This window comes from Rutidosis leptorrhynchoides, chromosome 8 (genome assembly GCF_046630445.1).
Source record: "Rutidosis leptorrhynchoides isolate AG116_Rl617_1_P2 chromosome 8, CSIRO_AGI_Rlap_v1, whole genome shotgun sequence".
NCBI lineage: Eukaryota > Viridiplantae > Streptophyta > Magnoliopsida > Asterales > Asteraceae > Rutidosis > Rutidosis leptorrhynchoides.
Genome location: NC_092340.1, coordinates 163475730 through 163497941, shown reverse-complemented (window position 1 = coordinate 163497941; position 22212 = coordinate 163475730). Strand labels below are relative to the sequence as shown.

The 22212-nt window shown below is 32.7% G+C and overlaps 2 long non-coding RNA genes across 4 annotated transcripts; both read left to right on the top strand.

The window, feature by feature from the left end:
• The first annotated feature begins 13052 nt into the window (after positions 1–13052).
• Positions 13053–15369, top strand: LOC139862211 (uncharacterized). 3 transcript variants are annotated; one of them, XR_011764091.1, is made up of 4 exons: positions 13053–13127; positions 13707–14312; positions 14428–14514; positions 14599–15369. It is a non-coding gene; the product is annotated as an uncharacterized lncRNA (long non-coding RNA). The 3 variants fall into 3 exon arrangements; XR_011764090.1 differs by lacking the exon at positions 13053–13127 and adding an exon at positions 13134–13458; XR_011764089.1 differs by lacking the exon at positions 13053–13127 and having other exon boundaries at positions 13134–14312; positions 14599–15367.
• Positions 15370–16293: 924 nt separating this feature from the next.
• LOC139861080 (uncharacterized) lies at positions 16294–21445 on the top strand. Its single transcript, XR_011763649.1, has 4 exons — positions 16294–16588; positions 20701–20892; positions 20971–21075; positions 21158–21445. It is a non-coding gene; the product is annotated as an uncharacterized lncRNA (long non-coding RNA).
• Positions 21446–22212: the final 767 nt, after the last annotated feature.

Genomic DNA, 22212 nt, shown 5'->3' with positions numbered 1-22212 from the left:
GGTAGGTTTGGGTGGTGATAATGTTACAAGGTGGTTCGGTTTCTTCAAAATTGGTTTTATTTTCCTAATATTAACAGAGTTATATAACGTACAATGTAATTGTTGGATGCTCTAACATGATTTGATCAATTGAAATCGACTTGCAACAGAAATCAGACAGGAAGGACATAGGTATCAATCAGATAAATAAAAATATACAACAGGTAGATACGTGATTTTTGTAGGACAAATCACAGTTTGTTTTATAGCTAGGAGAGAATAGATCGTACACAAAAGAGGAAAATAAAATTAAAGTTGAAAGGAACCTGTAACTGATTCATGAATGAATCTATATTCTATAATATATAATTGACTTTATTTATATATCTATATATATTTATAAATCAGTGTATTAATTATCTTTATTATTTAATAAATATAACTATATTAATAATAATAAGAATATTAATAATAATTTTATCCGCATTATATTAATAACAATAAGAATGAGAGAAATTATAAAATGTTAATAATATTATTATTAATGATACTAATAATAATACTTCTTATAATATTATTAATATTATTAATGATAATTATAATAATAATAATAATATAATAATTTATATCAAATTTCATATTAAAATTTTAATAATTTTGATTACTAATAATGATAATGATCATATTATTAATATAACATTTATACTTTATCTTGAAATTACATATATAATAACTTTCATTGAATATTTATTATTTATAAATTTTATTATAGTATACATAGAATAATAATTATTGTAATCATATATAGATTCACTTTAAATTACACTTAATTATTTTGTATCTTATTTTACATATTTAATTTTAATATTTAATTTATATTTTAAAATGTCAAATTATTATATACATTTACATTTATATTTATATACATATTTATTTACAAACAATTGTTCGTGAATCGTCGGGCATGGTCAAAGGTCAAATGATAACAGTTCAAAAATTTTGAGACTTAACATTACAGACTTTGCTTATCATGTCGGAAACATATAAAGATTAAGTTTAAATTTGATCGGAAATTTCCGGGTCGTCACAAATAACTGGGTAGGAACTGCTGCCTCTAATATTTTATTCGTAAAAGAAGAAAAAATTGAGAGCAATTATAATCAACAAACCTTCCGGAGTATTATTATTAAAACAGTGACTCTTTATCATGACAGCAATATGTATATGAGAATCTCCAGCAAGCTTAAAATTTTCTGCATCAATCTCCAAACATTTACCCAAACAGGGAGCCCTAGCTTATACACCATAGTTGATCTTTCATTAAGCATTGTACCTTACTAAACATTCATCTGGGACCTCCTTTTTACCATGTTAGTTAACTGCGCGTTTGCTTAACCAAAAAAAAGGAGAAAAAGGGACCAAAGGCATCGAAACCTGGTATACCGCAGCAGCAAACGAACATATAGCTAGTCAAGTTAGCTCACCAAATTGCCATAGTGCTAACAGATAATTTTAAACGACATTATACATTTATGGTAAATTTTAAACGACTAGTCTAACAGATAATTATATTTTTATTAGGACACGATTATACCTTCAACCTCATCGCCATTATCAGGAGTGTCCGAACCTGAACCTTCACCTTCTTTGAGAATGTTCTTCTTTAATCCTTGATTACCGATCTCTCTTTCATCACCGACTTTAAATAAACTGACAAACTGATTCGATACGTGTTTCAAGTAAATAAAATATGTAATTGTTCATAACAAAGGTCTAAAGAAACTGATATAATAATCATATGATACAATAGCCAAAGGCCAACAACATTCCAATTTCTGATACATAGTCATGACTGACAATTAAAATCATAATCATTTATAATATATATATATATATATATATATATATATATATATATGTATGTATATATATATATATATATATATATATATATATATATATATATATATATATATAATATATATATATATATGTGCATATGTAACAAACAATAACTCAATTATAATAGCTGAATTTTAATAAACTTGAAGTAATATATGCATATGTAACAAACAATGACCATCTCTTATACATACCAATTACAACTAGTAAAGCAACCGTTTCAAGCTGCACAATATGGAAGATTATCAAACACACAGTGGCAGTTAGAACACCTTGATAAAATGGTATATTTCAAAAAAACAATAATAAACATCATAAATCCTTTTTGTAAGTGTTAGAAAAAATGCTTTTCTGGCCTGATATACTTTTAATATTCATATTTTCACAGTGTAACTTCATTAGCATGACTCGATTTAATACGGTAAACCTTAAAAGAGTGCAGATTGATCATGTGATAAAGAAATAGACTTGATTGGTCACTTACAAATTCATGTTGCTCTTGTGTCTCAGTAGGTTCATGGTTATCAGAATTGTCATCGGTAGAAACAATACATAGCCATTTACGCTTGCCCATTCTAGTAGCCGCAACACAAAATAACAACTAATATGTATTTGTTCTTTTTTGGTTCAGCAACACAACTTTATTTAAGATCGAAAAAACTAACTAATTTCTTAATTCATAATAACAACAGTAAACAATTAACTAACGAAATTATGCAATAGATATTCGTTTAGAGATTGAAGGCAAATTGAAAACAAACCCGAGGTCCGAGGAAAGTGATTTGTGCAAAACAGGTTAAAGTAGGGATTCGACATTAGGGATGAAAGCAACTGCTCAGTATACGCTCCTTTTTGTTATGATAGCAGATGAAGTAGAAAATTGGGGTTAAAGGAATTTACACCAAAACTGATGTATATCTAAAACTTTGCAATATAACATCAATAATCAATAAAGTAGTGTAACTCTATTTACGCTTTTCTATCTAACTTTGCAATTTAACATCAATAAAGTAGTGTAACTCAAGAAGCAGAGAAATCAGAGATGAAAATGAAGATGTTGGATAACCTCTTTTACATATTCAGACTTTGGCGGTAATAAAATTTGGTGGAGGGAAATCCAAATTTTCGTGAAAAATAGAAAGTGACACTATTAGCACCGATAGGGAACTTAAACATCGCAACGGAAAAAATGGGGTTGAAACGGGGTCTAAACGGATGTTGGTGGTAGTGGGTGGTGCTGGTGGTGATGGGAGGTGGGTGGTGGTGGTGGTGGATGGTGGCGAGTGGTGGCGGGTGGTAATGGTGGTTGGGGATGGTAGTTAGTGGTGATGGTTGGTAGTGGTTGGTGATGATTGGTGGTGCATGGGTCGGCAGGTGGTGGTTCAATGTTTTGGTGGTCGGTGGTGTACCAATGGTGTTCTGATGGTGATGATTGGTGGTGATGGGTGCTAGTGGTGGGTATTGGTGGTCATTGATGGCGGTGGGTGACGGTGGTGTTCTGATGGTGATGATTGGTGGTAGGTGTTGGTGGTGGTTGGCGCTAGTGGCGGTGAGTGGCGATGTTGGTAAGTGGTGATGGATGGTGGTTGTGAAGTAATTGGGATTGTTAAAAATCAATGGTTGATGAGATTTAAATATGTAAATTAATGGCGGTTCAGTTGTTCAGTGGTTGTCAGGTGGTGATTCGGTTGTTCGATGGTGGTCAGGTGGTGGTTCAATGTTCGGTGGTGTACCAATGGTGTTATGATGGCAATGATTGGTGGTGGTGGTGGGTTCAATTGGTGGGTATTGGTCATTGATGATGGTGGTTCAATTTTCGGTGACGGTCGTTGAACCTTGAACTCTAATCCCTAAACCCTGAAACATAAACCCTGAACTCTAAACCCTAAGCCCTGAACTTTAAACTCACTAAACCCTGAACTCTAAACGATAAACCATAAACCCTAAAGCCTATACCCTAAAGCCTAAACCATAAAGACTAAACCCTGAACCCTAAACCCTAAAGACTAAACCCTAAACTCTAAACCCTAAACCCTAAACCCTAAACCCCAAAACCTAAACCCTAAAGCCTAAACCTCGAACCTTGAACCCTAAACCCTAAACCCTAAACCCTAAAGCCTAAACCCTAAAGCCTAAACTCTAAACTCTAAACCCTAAACCTCAAACTCTAAAGCCTAAACCTAAACCCTAAAGCATAAACCTTGAACCCTAAAACCTAAAGCCTAAACCCTAAATCCTAAACCCTGAACCCTGAACTCTAAACCCTAAACCCTAAACCACGAACCCGGCCTGAACCCTGAACCATAAACCCTAAAGCATAAACCCCAAACCTAAACCCTAAACCATGAACCCGGTTGTGACACCGCTATATTTTTTTTATTTTTTTTTTAATAAATACGTGGCGGAAGCATAATATTAATTAAATACGATATCGACATTTGTACAAACCGATGTCACGTGTCATTAAAACAATTTACATATTAACAGGAAGAGACGTAAATACATTCTGTTTTAAAAAGTACACGGTTCATATTCTAAAAGACCACATCAGAGTTAACCCTGTCAAACATAACATCATCATGCCCGTCTTCTCCCAAAAGTACTATCTACAAAAGCTAACAACCTGCAGGGAGGAGATGGAGGGGAATTAGCACGAAGCTAAGTGAGTACGACTAACTACAGGCCATAGCATACATAAGTGTTATACTAATCATGTCACAATAGTCTAACACACAAACATCACCCAAGTGCCGTCTACAGAGACTCTGGCGGCTCGGCCAAACCATTAACCACCAGCTGATCGGACTGGGGCTTACCAGAAGTTCCTCCACCACCGTATGTATATACATAATCCACACGCGACGGACGTGTCATTCACATATATATACACCACAGTTGTCTAGGCTACCACAGAGGAACCCAACCCGCAGGTTGATCTCTCCTACCGAGGCTACCACACAATAGGGACGCACTGGGCTCCAGCAGACAAGCATCAACTAACATGACCACAATATTGTCCGCTTTGCCCGCAGGCGCACGGCTTTTTCTTGGCGACCACACACGAGAAACACTTTCCCAGGAGGTCACCCATCCTGGTAGTGCTCTCGCCCGAGCACGTTAACCACAACGTACTCGCACTTCTACTCAGCCTGTAATCCCAAAACGCGTTGTGTCATTTAAGCGTGAGTATTACCTTATAATCCCATGATCACTCATGTTCGTGGGCGATGTGAGATTTGCCTAGGGTGTTAGATTCACCCCCCCTTAGGGACTCATCGTCCTCGATGAGGTTTGTCCCACCACCCCCAACGGCACATGAGTGGATCTGATACCATTCTGTAACACCCCAGCTTAACATGACCACAATATTGTCCGCTTTGCCCGCAGGCGCACGACTTTTTCTTGGCGACCACACACGAGAAACACTTTCCCAGGAGGTCACCCATCCTGGTAGTGCTCTCGCCCGAGCACGCTTAACCACAACGTACTCGCACTTCTACTCAGCCTGTGATCCTAAAACGCGTTGTGTCATTTAAGCGTGAGTATTACCTTATAATCCCATGATCACTCATGTTCGTGGGCGATGTGGGATTTGCCTAGGGTGTTACAAGATGCTGCAACAATATATGAACATATAAGCCTGGAAATGCTGCAACAATTAAATACATTACCTGTTCAAAAAGCTCAAGCTCATGGCCAATGTGTACGAGATCCAAATTCTTATCGAAACATAAAATATGAACTCTACTTACTGAACTACCGGCATCAAATATCACGGCATACCGATTTGATGTCCGTTTCCGGTTGCGGCGGCTGACGGTGGCTTCACGGACGGATGAAAATTCTATTGTACGGACTTCAGTTCTTCTTTATTTATCATTTTCACAGACAGTTATGTGATTCGATTCGATTCAATTTAACCGATTGATGAATCAATCAATCGATCGATTGAATCTTAGATCAATCAATTAGGTATAAAAAAGTTGAATCAAATATTGCAATGAGAACGAACTGAATTTAGGACAACGTGATCGATAAAAACAATGCCGATTCATTTGTGTTTATGTCTAATTCTGTTGAAGTAAGTAAGCAAGTACGGTTTTTATTTCGGGTTTATGAAAATTGGGGATGAAGGATCCTCAAATGCTGATAAAAAAAGAGATACAAAAATTAAATTATTAAATTATAAAATTATAAAATGACCAAAATACCCCTCCGCGTTTTTTAGTATAAAATTGGAATTTCTAAAATGTGAGGCCCATATTTACTTATCTGTTATAATTCAGTAGGCTTATAACTACCTTTAGTGGTTCTTGACTGTAGAAGGTATATAGAGATAGAGATACTGTAAAACGGAGAAAACAAAGGTTGAACAAAAGGTATGAGTAATTGGTTTTTTATTTATAGAAAAATGTACAATGAGAGTTTGGTGGCATTTGGAATCTAGAGAGAGAGAGAGAGAGTGTTTTTTGTTAACCAAAAAATACATACAATAAACTCTAACTCAACACACCTATTTATACTCAAAATAAAATATACTATGCAATATCTATAATAATAATAAAATTATCATCCAATTATTACTTTTATGACACTCCCCCTTGGATGATAATTTTATTAGTGAATAACTAGTACTGCCTCGTTAAAAACCTTGCTAAAGAAAACCCTTTGGGATAAAACTTTAGCTAAGGGAAAAAGAGTGCAGCATAGAGTTGACTCCCCCTCAAGTAGGCAACGCCTGAGTTGTTACATCTTCTGAACATGCCTCATGCCAATATTATGAACGTGTGTTCTGAAAATAGCAGTTGGAAGTGCTTTGGTGAAAAGGTCAGCAGAGTTTTTGCTGGACTGAACATATCTCATTTCAATCTGGTTGTCCTTAATGAGATTTTGAGTGTATGAGAAGAATCTAGGGGGTATGTGTTTTGTTCGGTCACTTTTGATATACCCTTCTTTCATCTGTGTTATGCAAGCTACATTATCTTCATAGATAGTTGTTGAACTTTTATTGCGTTCTAGTCCACAAGAATCAGTAATGAGTTGTGTCATTGATCTCAACCAAAAACATTCCCGACTGGCTTCATGTAATGCAATTACTTCGGCATGATTTGATGATGTTGCAACAAGTGTTTGTTTTTGAGAACGCCATGATATTGCGGTACCTCCATTTAGGAATACATATCCATTTTAAGATTTAGCTTTATGTGGATCAGATAAATAACCTTCATCTGCATAACCAACCAAATCTTGTTTTGATTCGTTAGAATAAAATAATCCTAAATCAGTAGTTCCTCGAAGGTATCGAAATATGTGTTTGATCCCATTCCAGTGTCTTTTGGTAGGAGCTGAGCTGAACCTTGCCAACAAATTAACTGCAAAAGAAATGTCAGGTCTTGTACAATTTGTAAGATACATAAGAGCTCCAATTGCACTAAGATATGGTACTTCTGGTCCCAGGATATCTTCATGATCTTCACAGGGACGAAATGGATCAGTGTCAACATTAAGTGATCTAACAACCATAGGAGTACTTAATGGTTTTTCCTTGTCCATATTAAAACGTTTTAAAATCTTTTCAGTATATGTTGTTTGATGTATAAGTAAACCATTAGGCATATGTTCAATTTGTAAACCAAGGCAATACTTGGTTTTTCCGAGATCTTTCATTTCAAATTCTTTCTTTAGAAGTTGAATGGCTTCATGGATCTCTTTATTTGTACCTATGATATTAAGATCATCAACATAAACAGCTATGATCACATATCCGGATGTTGTTTTCTTAATGAAAACACATGGGCAAATAAGATTATTGGTATACCCTTTGCTTATCAAGTAATCACTTAATCGTTTATACCACATGCGACCCGATTGTTTCAACCCATATAAAGACCTTTGTAACTTGATTGAGTACATTTCTTTGGGTTTTGCATTGGTTGCTTCTGATACCTTAAATCCTTCAGGTATCTTCATATATATATCACTATCAAGTGATCCATAAAGATAAGCAGTCACAACATCCATGAGATGCATTTCTAAATTTTCAGAAACTGCCAGGCTGATTAAGTATCTAAAAGTAATTGCATCCATAACAGGAGAATAAGTTTCCTCATAATCAATTCCCGGTCTTTGAGAAAAACCTTGAGCTACAAGTCTAGCTTTATACCTTGTAACTTCATTTTTCTCATTTCTTTTTCGCACAAAAACCCATCTATATCCCACAGGTTTCACATCTTTAGGTGTGAGAATGATAGATCCGAAAACTTTTCTTTTATTGAGTGATTCAAATTCAGCTCGTATTGCTCCTTTCCAATGATCCCAATCATGTCTATTTTGACATTCCATGACAGATTTTGGTTCTGGATCATCATCATCATTCATGATGTCATATGCAACATTATATGAAAATATCTCATCAAGATTTTTCATTTCATTTCGGTTCCATAATATTTTTGAATGTGCGTAATTGATTGAAAATTCCGTATTGACATCATCAATCTCCTCTGCAGAAGGAGTATTGATTTGTAGTTCTTCTTGAACACTTTCTTTTACCTCATTATCAGCTGATTTTCTTTTCCGAGGATTTTTATCTTTGGAACCAATTGGTCTCCCACGTTTCTGGCGTGGCAAAGACTCAAGAATAACATTATTGCCAGTTTTTGGAATTTCAATTCGAGCTGGAGCATTTGCTGCTGGTATATATGATTTAGTCACTCTTTTTGTATCTGTAAATGCATCAGGCAATTTATTTGCAAGTTCTTGCATATGCATTATTTTTTGAACTTCGATCTCGCATTCTTTTGTGCGAGGATCAAGATACATTAATTGAGGTTCACACCATGAAACATCATTTTCTTTATTTTTTATTTCTCCCCCTAATCTAGGGAATAATGTTTCATTAAAGTGACAATCAGCAAAACGTGCTGTAAAAACATCACCCGTCATGGGTTCAATATATCTTATTATTGAAGATGTTTCATATCTAACATATATTCCCATCCTTCTTTGAGGACCCATTTTAGTGCGTTGTGGTGGTGCGATAGGGACATAAACCGCACAACCAAATGTTCTAAGGTGGGAAATATTTGGCTGATGACCAAAAGCAAGTTGCAAAGGAGAATATGTATGACTTGCGCTTGGTCTAATGCGAATCATTGATGCAGCATGCAAAATTGCATGGCCCCATACAGATACTGGGAGTTTTGTTCGCATTATCAATGGTCTAGCTATTAGCTGCAATCGTTTAATTAATGATTCAGCTAAACCATTTTGTGTATGCACATGGGCAACGGGATGTTCAACAATAATCCCAATAGACATGCAAAAGTTATTAAATGCTTGAGACGTAAACTCACCGGCATTATCTAGTCTCACCCTTTTAATAGTATAATCAGGGAAATGTGCTCTCAATTTAATAATTTGAGCAAGAAATTTTGCAAATGCCATATTTTGACTTGATAATAGACAAACATGAGACCATCTACTAGATGCGTCTATTAGAACCATAAAATATCTAAATGGTCCACATGGTGGATGAATTGGTCCACATATATCACCTTGAATTCTTTCAAGAAACATTGGTGATTCTTTTTCAACCTTAAGAGGTGATGGTCTTATTATCAACTTTCCAAGTGAGCATGATGTACATGGGATAAGTGCATCATGAGGGATCCTTTGATCCGCCAATGGATGTTCATGTGTATTTTGTATTATTCTTTTCATCATTGTTGATCCTGGGTGACCTAATCTCTCATGCCACAAACTGATCATTACAGGATCACATAATTTTTCTTTAACTACCACATTTACTTCAGGTACATTTATATGTGTATAATGTAAACCAGAATGAAGTCTTGGTAGTTTTTCAATTACACGATTCTTATCAGTGATACTTAAATATTTTTCATTTTCTGTTGTCACTGACTGATAATCATATCCATTTTGGTATATGTCAGAGAAACTTAACAAATTTCTCTTTGACATGGGAGAAAATAAGGCATTATTTATCAGAAAATTCGTACCATTTGGTAACATGAATTTTGCCTTTCTCATTCCTTTTATTAAGTCCACAGGACCTGATATAGTATGTATAGTTCCTTCCGTTGCTTTCAAGTCTGTGAAATATTTTTTAGATTTGAGTATGGTGTGAGTGGCACCACTGTCTGCAATACAAATATCTCCACCATTTGACTGATTTTTTACTCCAGCAGTATACATCATGAACTTCAAAAAAAAAATATGAGAAACAAATAATGAGTATATAATTCATCAATATATTACATTCAAAACATGTTACAAACGATAGCACATAATAAGGAAATATGTAGTAAACTAGATATGGTGTAGATTGAAAATCTACAACCATTTATTTAACGAGAACATATAATAGGATATCTATATATATATATATATATAGATATTAGAAATTTATTCATTAAAGTAGTCACAAGTTGGCTCAGTGATTTTTGTATCAAGGTCATCCACAATATTTGCTTCTTTTCCTTTTCCCTTTAGGGATTCTTGATACCGATTAACAGAATGCTGATTTGTTCGGCAGTTTTTAGACCAGTGGCCAATTTTACCACATCGGTAACAAGAATCTTCAAAATTCTTTGAAGAGCCTTCTTCAACATTGTGATTTGTGGGATTGTATGGTGTTTGGATTTTATAATTTTGTGGATTATTATTTCTTTGTCCACGACCACGACCACCACGACCACTACCACCACCACGACCATTACCATAAGGGTGATTTCGAACATAGTTATGATTTTTATTATTGTTATGGTAATTTCCATGATGATGGTTTTGGCCAATATGGCTACGACCTCTTCCACGCCCTCGTCCATGTGCATTTCTTCTTTTATTATTATTATTATTATTATTGTTGTTAATAACATTAGCTTCAGGAAATGCTAGCGCACCGGTAGGACGAGATTCTTGATTTTTCATCAGTAATTCTTTATTAACTTCTGCAACTAAGAGATAAGTTTGAAGTTTGGAAAAAGTTTTATAATTCTGCAATCTTAAATTTTCTTGCACAGTTATATTTGCAGAATGCATTGTGGAGAAAGTTTTCTCCATCATATCAGCATCACTTATTTCTTGACCACAGAATTGAAGCTTTGAACGGATCTTGAACATGGCCGAGCTGTATTCACTTACCTTTTTGAAATCTTGGAACCTTAGATTTCTCCATTCTTCCCTCGCAGCTGGAAGTAATATTTCCTTTTGATTATCGAATCTACTCTTGATACTTTCCCATAAAACATGTGGATCTTTGATAGTGAGAAACATATGTTTTAAGGTGGTATCAATATGTTTGCGAATAAAAGCAATTGATTTTAATTTATCTTGATCGGAACAAGTATTATTTTCTTTTAAAGTTTCTAGAATACCCAATGATCCAAGATTTATTTCTACGTCCATAACCCATGATGTGTAGTTTGTTCCCGATACGTCTAAGGCATCAAACTCAAGCTTTGATAAGTTTGACATTTTCTATTTTCAGAAAGATGAACAACATAAATCATAATCATAATCATAATCATAATATTTTTTTTTTCGTAGATAAATAACAACATGCAATTAGAATTAGTTTAGATTCATAAGTAGTAAACAAAGGAATAATGGTATGATTACAAATAATAAAATCATAAGGGAATATAGGTTCATATTATATTATATTATTAATGATATTATTATAATATATATTAAGTTATAATATATATTATTATAATATATTTTTCTTATTTTAACCTTTAAGATTTACTTTTAATAAAAATACAAACTATTTTTCTTATTTTAACTTTTAAGATTTACTTTTAATAAAAATACAAACTACTTTTTTTATTTTAACTTTTAAGATTTACTTTTAATAAAAATACAAACTATTTTTTCTATTTTAACTTTTAAGATTTACTTTTAATAAAAATACAAGCTACTTTTTTTTATTTTAACTTTTAAGATTTACTTTTAATAAAAATACAAACTACTTTTTCTATTTTAACTTTTAAGATTTACTTTTAATAAAAATACAAACTACTTTTTTTTTATTTTAACTTTTAAGATTATAAATTTAAGAATAAACATTAGTATGCATGAAATAAATAATGATTAATTGCATAAGTAATCATAAATGTTAGATAACATATAAAGACCCCGTCGTATTCGTATTGATCGGAATTAATCTCGACCCATGGTACCGTGTTGTCAAATGACGTGTTGCGTACATAAAGTACCGTGTTGTCAAATGACGTGTTGCGTACAATCATGAGGTCTTATTAACATAAATATAAATGTTAGTGAAGTTAATAAGAGTTAGATTACAGAAAATATAATTCAGGTGGTATAACCGACCATATATAACTTAAATAACATAAATATAAATGTTAGTGAACATAACTGTAAATGTTAGTATACATAAATAAATGTTAGATAACATAAATGTAAATTAGGCGACAGTGTCGACCATATATCATTTAGGTGGTATAACCGACCATATATTAGTTAGGTGGCAGAGCCAACCATATTTAGTATAAATGTTGAGATAATCGTGCTGATAACGTGTTATAATTCAGTAGGCTTATAACTACCTTTAGTGGTTCTTGACTGTAGAAGGTATATAGAGATAGAGATACTGTAAAACGGAGAAAACAAAGGTTGAACAAAAGGTATGAGTAATTGGTTTTTTATTTATAGAAAAATGTACAATGAGAGTTTGGTGGCATTTGGAATCTAGAGAGAGAGAGAGAGAGTGTTTTTTGTTAACCAAAAAATACATACAATAAACTCTAACTCAACACACCTATTTATACTCAAAATAAAATATACTATGCAATATCTATAATAATAATAAAATTATCATCCAATTATTACTTTTATAACATTATCCAGTTTGTACCGCTAAAGTTACTTATCCCTCGATTGGTTCCATATATATATATATATATATATATATATATATATATATATATATATATATATATATATCATTACTATACATAAAGAGGTTTTACACCGACCATTATTCTTCTTGTGCCACGCGGTAACTTCTAAATGGCTGAACAAAGAACTGGTTCGGGTCACCAATTTCTTTCGGGTTACACCTCCACCACCTGCTTAAACCGCTAAAGCATTGAAGGCGACGTACTTCTTATTTTGTAATGACAGCTAGCTTCTACAACAGATATACACCACAAAAAATTAGGTCTTCCCATCTTCATCGATTTCACTGTAACCTTCCATAGGTACCTTCGCTATTCTTTTTTTTCTTTATTATTTTTTGCACCTCTATTTATCTTCTAAACAGATTCACCTTCATAGCATCGAAGTTGTGTTAATATAGTTAGCGTTTCAATTTTGACTTTACAAAATATATTTGGCTTTTGTAAACTCGATTTCGATATCGAGGTCACTAATCCGTGTTGCTTATGCTCTTTTTAGGTTTATTGCTCCACATCGATGTTGACGTACTGTATGGTTAGGGTTTTGATTTTGGCTACACATAATAATACTTACTATTTGGCTTTTTGTGAATTTGATTTCGATTTTTCTTATGCCTCTTTTGGGTTTATCAAGGTAATGATTAGCTAAGAAATTTAACGAAGCTTCTCCTGATAAGTGTTTTTCTTTCTTTCATAAATCAAGTGTTTTAATTTTGTTATTAGAATTTTATTAGCATATCATGAACTAACTTTTTCATTTGGCTCTATGTTTTTTAACTACATAAGTATAGGTATTAGTGACAAAGCTTGCTTGCATCTTGATGATGCTGGGTAAATCTTAGAATTTACTTTGGCTTCACCTTATTTTAATGCGTTTTGCAGATTTTAGTTTAATACTTAACTGAATATAACTTTTGGAGCTTATGATCGAGCTGAATCATGTTTTGTGAACCGATACGATATCAATTTTGATTTAAGGGACTACGCTGGAGATATGTCACTTGGAGAATTTTGATATATATGGTTTGTAGTGGGTAGTATTTACAACTTCCAAGGGTGTTAAAAGGTTCAACTATACAACTTACAAATTTATTTAACATACGAGTAACCTGTGAAAGAAAGAGTTAGTATTGCACATTCTCACGAGGAAGTTAGAAATATCGAGGGTAACCCATCACAAATTTGGTAGATGAAATGCACACGTGGGTCTGCTACTTGTGAAAGTGTAAGAAATCATTGCTGAAACTAATTACATCTTATCGATTTAGTACGTGTGAATAGACATAGATGCATAGAAATATAATGAGGTTGTACGAGTGTTTTATATGTAGTTTCGGTTGTTTCAAACTGAACTAAATACCAAAAATTGGTTTTTAATTATGTGGATTCATATATGTATATTAAGTTGCTAAATGTGTTATGAAGTTTATAAGGGTTGATTTATTTATCAGATGTATAGAAGCAACAAGTTTGATGACCCAACCTAAGGTATACTAATTAGCATTTTTTCAGGCTATATGATTGATAAATTAGTTACGGTTTATCTCTTATTTTGATTGCGTGATTGATGTTAATTTCTACTTATTATTGACGCTAACTCAAGGAATGAAGTTGGAGATCACAACATAAACAATCCGAGTCTACTACCAACGCTTCAATGCTACAACTGAACCTACGATTCAGCCTTCAGGTAAAACATATTTTATTATCGTATATCTACACCTCATGTCTAATCTCCGTTAACAATGTCTTGGTTTTACTTTTATGAATTCAGAATAAATAGTGTGCTTTTCCCCCCTAAGGATATGAGGATGCAACAGTGTACAATCATCATCATCACTACTTAACAAAATTTGGTGACTTTTTTTAGGATGGGAGAGACTCACCATCTTATTCTTGAAAGAAAGGCGAACACAAAACTCGAATCATTTATTGTTGTTGCATTCATTGTCAAACACTAATTCTCAGCAACTCATGACGTGTAGTATGTATCTTTATACCGAGGTGAAGGTGACTGTCTTAAGACATAAATCAACCTCCACATTAACGCCACCTCGTGCGTCTGCAGCTGCGTCCACTACCAACCTGACTACAAGGGACGGGGAAGCCGAATATGTGCCATCTATTACCCCATCAGGTCCCTCAACACCTTCTTTGGGAAGAAACAAGCTCCCACCAGGCTGACTAGGGACGTCCCGACAAAGAAAACAAAGCCTTCATTGAGTTTGATATAGTCAACTTTATAAGCTGCTTCATACAAATACTATGTGAATCCACCTTGTGGCATTAACACACCACGTGTTTTGATCATGTAGGGTACGGTCTTGTGAAGGTCTTCTTTTTGGAGGCAGCCTGATCCAAAGTCTTCATAATGAAATCTTTTGGCCAACAGATCTATGTAGTTTTATTACTGGTGGTCTTTCTATTTTTAGAAGTAGCTTATTAATCACAAGACCATTGTAAATTATGTTAACTGGGCAAAATTGCTGACAATTCACGAGGTTTGGTTTGATATCCACATTAGTTAGCCATATTTGTTGAGCTTTCATTTCACGGGCCGTGCATTGGCCAAGAACACACTAGTGTATATATATATATATATATATATATATATATATATATATATATATATATATTACATCAACAAATTCATATTCAATCCATTTCCATGGAAACCCATTGGAAACCAAAAATATGGCTTTGATTGGCAAATGGTGGTGGAGGTTTAAATTCGAAACCAACTCTTTGTGGGTCAAAGTCATATCAAGTATTTACGGGGCTTCGGGTGGACTGGGGTAAACGAGATTCAACTTAAAAGCTTCGATTGGGTCGCGAAAAGGTGTAAAACAATGTCGATTGATTGGCATACATGGCTCCGATCTCCCTAAACCTTCCTCTCTTAGGTTTGCTCCATTACGGGATGTCATCTTAGCATCATAGTTTGGTCGTGGGCCTTTTGTATATATTTCATGTTTTGTTTCTTTCGCGTGTTTGTTTCTTGGCGTGTTTGTATTCGTTTATATATTTCAATAAAAATGTTGCCTTACAAAAAAATTCAATCCATTTCCATTCCTAACTATAAATATTATGGAGTATATGATTCAATACAATAATGACATGTATTTGTGTCACTTAAACTAACGCATCACTTCAAATAAAAGGTATTCAAATTTATTGTTAGTAAACAACTTAAACTTAAGAAACTAATTCATTAAAAATGTATTTCAGTTGATTTTATATGACACTTACAATATGGATCTTAATATGTGTGATGTTAAGTGACTTTATAGAGGTACTCACAAATATTAAAAGTCGGAATACAAATTAGTTTTATATAAAATGTAACAATTCACAAAATCATCAATCAATTGTCAAAAATATATTAAAAATACAAAAATTTGAATATACCGCGGAAGAAATTGGAGAAGCCCGCTTCTTATCCCCAAAATTTTCAATCCCAAAATAAAAATCTTCAAACCCAAATTATCTATTCTCAGTTTGAACCACGACCTTTTATCCCTAATTTTCTCATCCATAGCCTTTTATCCCTAATCTCACAAATACCGACGGTTGCAAACAGGATAAGCAAGAGGCACAACTGCGCCATATCTATTAGAAAGTGGAAGTAACAGGTTTATCAAGATCTTGTGTGCCGCTGTAATTTTCGGTGCCATAAAATATCTTTTCAACACTTACATGTAAATAAAACTAACCCAATTGACTACTTAATCATCAAGATAGATTGGGAACGTTGCCCATATCAGGTTTGATTTTCAACATGTATTTCACTGATTTTGATTTTTTAAATTTTAAAAACTTAAAATCATGAAGTTGTATTTGAATAGGGTGGTTTCATTATTAATTTGTGGATTTAGTACATAAATTATCTGCTTTATGTTTTGTTTCAATTTTTTCTACCTTGTATTAGTCAGATTTGTTGTGATTTTATGACAGTTAATCACATGTTAGCATAACTATTAGGGGGATGATTCTCACACACTGTTTTTGATCCTCACACACCAATTTACTTGAACTCCTCCCTAATAATAGGGTAAAAGGGTGTGTGAGGATCAAAAAACAGTGTGTGAGAATCATCCCCCTAACTATTAATATTAGAGTGTGTAAATTTACAATGTCAATTGATTGATTATGGGGTGTTTGACTTTCAAATTAGTGTATATACTTGATTTGAAGTAGTTTTGTTGAAATATTAGACGACAAAAATGGGTTTTGAGGAAATCTTGAGAATTTGGTAAGATGAAGAGAAGAAATTGTTACATTGAGTTTTAGAAAGTGTTCACATGTTCCTTTGAGTTTTTAATAGCCTATTATCGGTGCTAGTTGTTGTTCCAAGTGCCTATGTTTTTTATTCCTAACAAACCATTTTTAGATTAAACTGTAATGTAATGACTAATGACTAATAGATATTTTCTTCTAAACTGATTTTACATTATGTTGAACTTTTTAAAACCATAAGCACTTGACCAATACAATCTTTTTATTGTAAATTTACAACTGCCCTTTTTTGTTCAACAAATCTAGTACATAGCCTTAGTTTTAAATAATTGTTGTAACTAGTTGTGAAGCACTCGCTTCGCTCCGGGAGCTCCGTTTTGAATGCGAGTTTAAAAAAAAGTCTTGATCTATTTTGTAAAAAAGAATTTTTTTCGGCATCTAACATTGAAGGTTTGTTCCTTTTGTTAAATTTGCTTCTTTTAGCGTTCGGGTGTTTTTTTTTAAAAAAAAGTTAGTTGATCTATTTTGTAAAAAAGAATGTTTTTCGACATCTTTTGGTAGCATTGAAGGGTTGTTCCTTTTACGAAAGTTGCTTCTTTTATCGTTGAAAAAAAAATTTGCACAATGGTGGCCTATGTGGGTTCTATTGTTTTAGCGCAGTGTACAAGTCGGTAAAGCATGTTGGGTGTTATTATTCAATATTTTTGGTGTTAGTGATGAGATAAATAATCATTTAAAATATAGGTATAAAGTGATTTGTTCGATTTGTATTTTAATGAAAGTTAGGGGATTAAGTTTGTGAAAAGTAAAAAAATAAATAGTCCTATTCATAACTAATAAGACAAATTTTGTCTATTAGTTATATTGGTAATGATAATTTGTATTGTCAAAGTAGTTGATACAAATTGAAATTGAATCACTAATATTAGATATTCACATTGGTATATGATAATTTGTATTGTATAGTAGCTAATTTAATCTTGTATTATTGTGCTCTATGCTCTTAAGTTATAATCTTCTTATCTTAATGTGTGTTTTCATATAACTTTTTTTAAAAAGAAAAAACGTATACTTTGTAACCTACAGTTAACATGTCGAATTTTTCAAATTTGTTTTCAAATTTATTCACTGTTTGTCAATTTTGTCGAACTAGTTGACAATAGTCCCTCTAAACAACCTTCTACCGGTGCGTCTCGAGCAACTCCATCATACAAAAAAAAAATTATTAATTTTTCTTATTCTTCTGTAGCATGTTCTTGATTTTTTATTAACTGGCTTCTTATTTTATGCTTCAACATAGATGTTCCACAATTTCATTCTACAACCAAAATTAACCAATTGTCATGTCTGCATAAGAATTTGCTTATTTGTTGTCGTTTCTTTGGGTAATTAATTTTCCAGCTATTGTACATGGTTTATCATCCATTGTTAATAAACCTATAAAGAAACACAGTTACTAAAGTGTGTGATCTTAGACACAAGGATGCCCAATTTCAAGAGTGGTATGCTTGTGACACAAAAAAAAAAAAAAAAAACTCTTGATGTCATATGATTCTTTGTGGAAAATAACTGTAGAACAAACAAACACTGAAACATTCCTTTTAGGTGGCGTGCATCGATTTAATCCGTCTGAGTTTGTTGTTAATTTCGTTTCATATTTTAATTCGCTTATTACTTACTGATTATGAGTTTTTCGCAGTTGCTTCTCTGGGATGGCTTCTACTACTGTTGAAAAGATTGGAAGAAATTCTATGTATGTTGAAAAACTACCAGGAGACACGAAATGACAAATAAAAATGACAAGGTCGTAAAGGTTGGCTTTTTGACTCAAGCATAACGTTTTTTGCACATTTTACTTCTATTTATTAGGTTCATTAGTTATTGTTGCTAGATGCTCTCTTGTAGGAAATGAAGGCAACAGTATGCGGATTAGGTTTTCGAAACTCAATAACGTCACCATCATCCAAGGTATTTTTACCATTCATCAAAAAGGTTTATATATCGACATATATATACATATATACATATATATTCATATATATCAAAAAGGTTTATATATATATATATATATATATATATATATATATATATATATATATATATATATATATATATGTGTGTGTGTGTGTGTGTGTGTGTGTGTACACACACATATATATATACACATACACACACACACACATATATATATATATATATATATATATATATATATATATATATATATATATATATATAGTGGTAGGATCAAGAGGGAAGTAACCATTCGGGGGGAAGCGGGAGAAGCAAAAACTTTTTTTTTTTTTTTCGTTTTTTGAAAAAACTTTGTTCACGAACATTATAGATGAGATGAAAATATGAACATTTAGTAGAGACACTTTGTGATAAATGTTTTTATTTTGGCGGAAAAACGCTCGAAGAAGTAATATATAACAATTATCGTGTTTTTCGAGGTGTATTTCGAGGTTTTAGCTATTGGGGTTTAGATATTAGGGTTTAGATATTAGGGTTTAGAAATTTATGGTTTAGGGTTTAGATCTAGGGTTTAGATTTAGAATTTAAATTGAGTTTTTAACACGAACGGTTTATAGTTTAGGGTTTAGGGTTTGGTGTTTTGGGTTTATGTAATAAACCCAAAACACCAAACCTTAAACCCTAAACTCTAAATCGGGCTAAATTTTACTTCACAAAACATGAAAAAAAACGTTCATATTCTTCAAGAACAATATTATATTGAATGTAATTTTTGTCGATCGTTTTCCCGCCTAAATAATAACATTCATCACGAAGTGTCTCTTCTAAATGTTCATATTTTCGTGTGATCTTGATGCCGGAAAAAAAAAATTCAAAAAAAAAACGATTTTTTTTTTGCTTCCCCCCGCCTCCCCCCGATTGGTTTCTTCCCCATTGATCCTGCCCCTATATATATATATATATATATATATATATATATATATATATATATATATATATATATATATATATATATACATACACACGTTTTAAACGATGTTTGGAGGCTAGTTAGCTTATAATTGTTAGTTATGTAAAGTAATGTAAGTTTTAAACAATGTTTGAAGCAAATTATAATTCTGTTTGAAGAACTGGTGGAAACTTTTTAGTAGAGGGGGCAAGACCATCAAGACACAAAAAAAATCGTATATATTTTGTCTAAAAAAAGTCGTATAAACTTATAACTACAAATGAGATCCTAGGTGGGGCAGCCACCCTCCTATCACATACTATCTTCCGCCCCTGGTTTGATGCATACTACAATTTATAGTTAGAACTTATAAATTTACATATTAGTTACTGTAGAGTAGACTAACTTTCAGCTTCCTTTTATTTTATGTTGTACTTAGTGGACTCAACTGGTGTGCTTTATTGTCAAAATCTCTCTGATTAATCGGACAATGCGGATCACTAGATCAAAATCAGATTTAATTGGTCAAAATTTGGTCACAGTCAAAGTTGGTGAACATTTTAGTATGAATTTAAGTTAGAATTTTGAAGTATTTGAACAATGGTTTAAAAGATGGTAAAAGTAGTAATAAAGATTATCTTCAAGAATACGATTAGTAATATAAGGTAAAACAATTCACATAGAAATCAGTTACGTGACAGGACTTTCTGTCGTTAGGTTTGTTGGCCGGTGGCAGACCATTACGTTACTTTGCTGATTGAGTACATTTAGTATCGAATTACGGGAATGAGCTTATCCCATTCGTACTATGGGACAAACAAGCCACGAATTTCGACATGGATAGCTACAACAACAGCGACAAACCTGTAATCATCGCAGTCACATCATCATGGGCAAGTTATTACCAAAGTAAGATTCCCAAACTAATCTCCCTTTAAAAACAGTACAAGTACAGGTTATCATAACTCATTTTTTATTGTGTTTCAGGACAACTTTGCTTAAAGGAACTAATGCAAGTTACTACTATTTTAACCATGATCTAGCCGAATATCATAACTCTCTTGAAGAGCAAGACCATGTCCTTTCATCAAAGTATGTCCTTGTTAAGGTGTTGATATTATAAATTTTAATAACGTGAATGTTTAAAGCTAATAGATGAATGATTTGTTTGTAGGTAGCTAACACCTCAAAGATTGAGAAGAATGCATGATGATCTGTTAGGGGTGTTCAAAAAACCGCCAAACCGCGAAAATCGGCCGGACCATATCGATTTAGTTGGTTCGGTCCGGTTTTAAATACTGGCGGCCGGTCGTCGGTTTGAAAATCTCCAAACCGTGAAACTCGGTTCGGTTTACGGTTGTGATGACCCGGAAAATTTCGACTAATTTTAAATCGAACTCTTGATACGATTTCATATTTTTGACACGATAAGTCAAGTCTGTTATCCTGAGTCTCAAAATTTTTGAACTGTTTTATTTCATTCATTTAATCTCGACCGGTTTCGACGATTCACGAACAAATAATTGTAAATAGATATGTGGGTATATATATATATATATATATATATATATAAATAATAATTGAAAATATAATTTGAAATATTATATGTTGTATTAAAAATTAATTTTGTAAAATAAAGTAAAAATATGATATTATGATAATTAATATTTAAAACATATTTATATATATATATATAAAGTATATTAAATATGTATTTCGTTATTTTGAATCTATTTAGTAAACGATAGTAACACTCAATTGTCATTTGATGAATATTAAACAAGTTTAATACGAACTTATATGATTTTAAAATAAGCGGTGATTCGAAAATGAGTATATAATTTATAGGCTTATTCAATATGTATTTAGTAACTATTTATTAAGTTTAAATTTTTTTTTTATATTTTATCTGGGATCGGGAGTGGACAGTGAGTTAATTTTTGTTTAATAATTTTAAATAGTTAATGATCGAATTTTATACCATAATGACCAAAATAAATAAATATAGTTAATTTAAAAATTTGGGATTTTTCCGAATACTTTTATTCGCCACTGTTTAACAACGGAGTACGAAATTTAGTCCGCGAAAGAAGACGGTTAATATTATCACACACTTATATATTTATATTATATATTCTATTCTCATATTTAGGGGTGTGCACGGTCCGGGTAGAACCGAAAAGAACCGAGAATTGAGGGGGAACCGAACCGAAACCGAAATACCCAAGA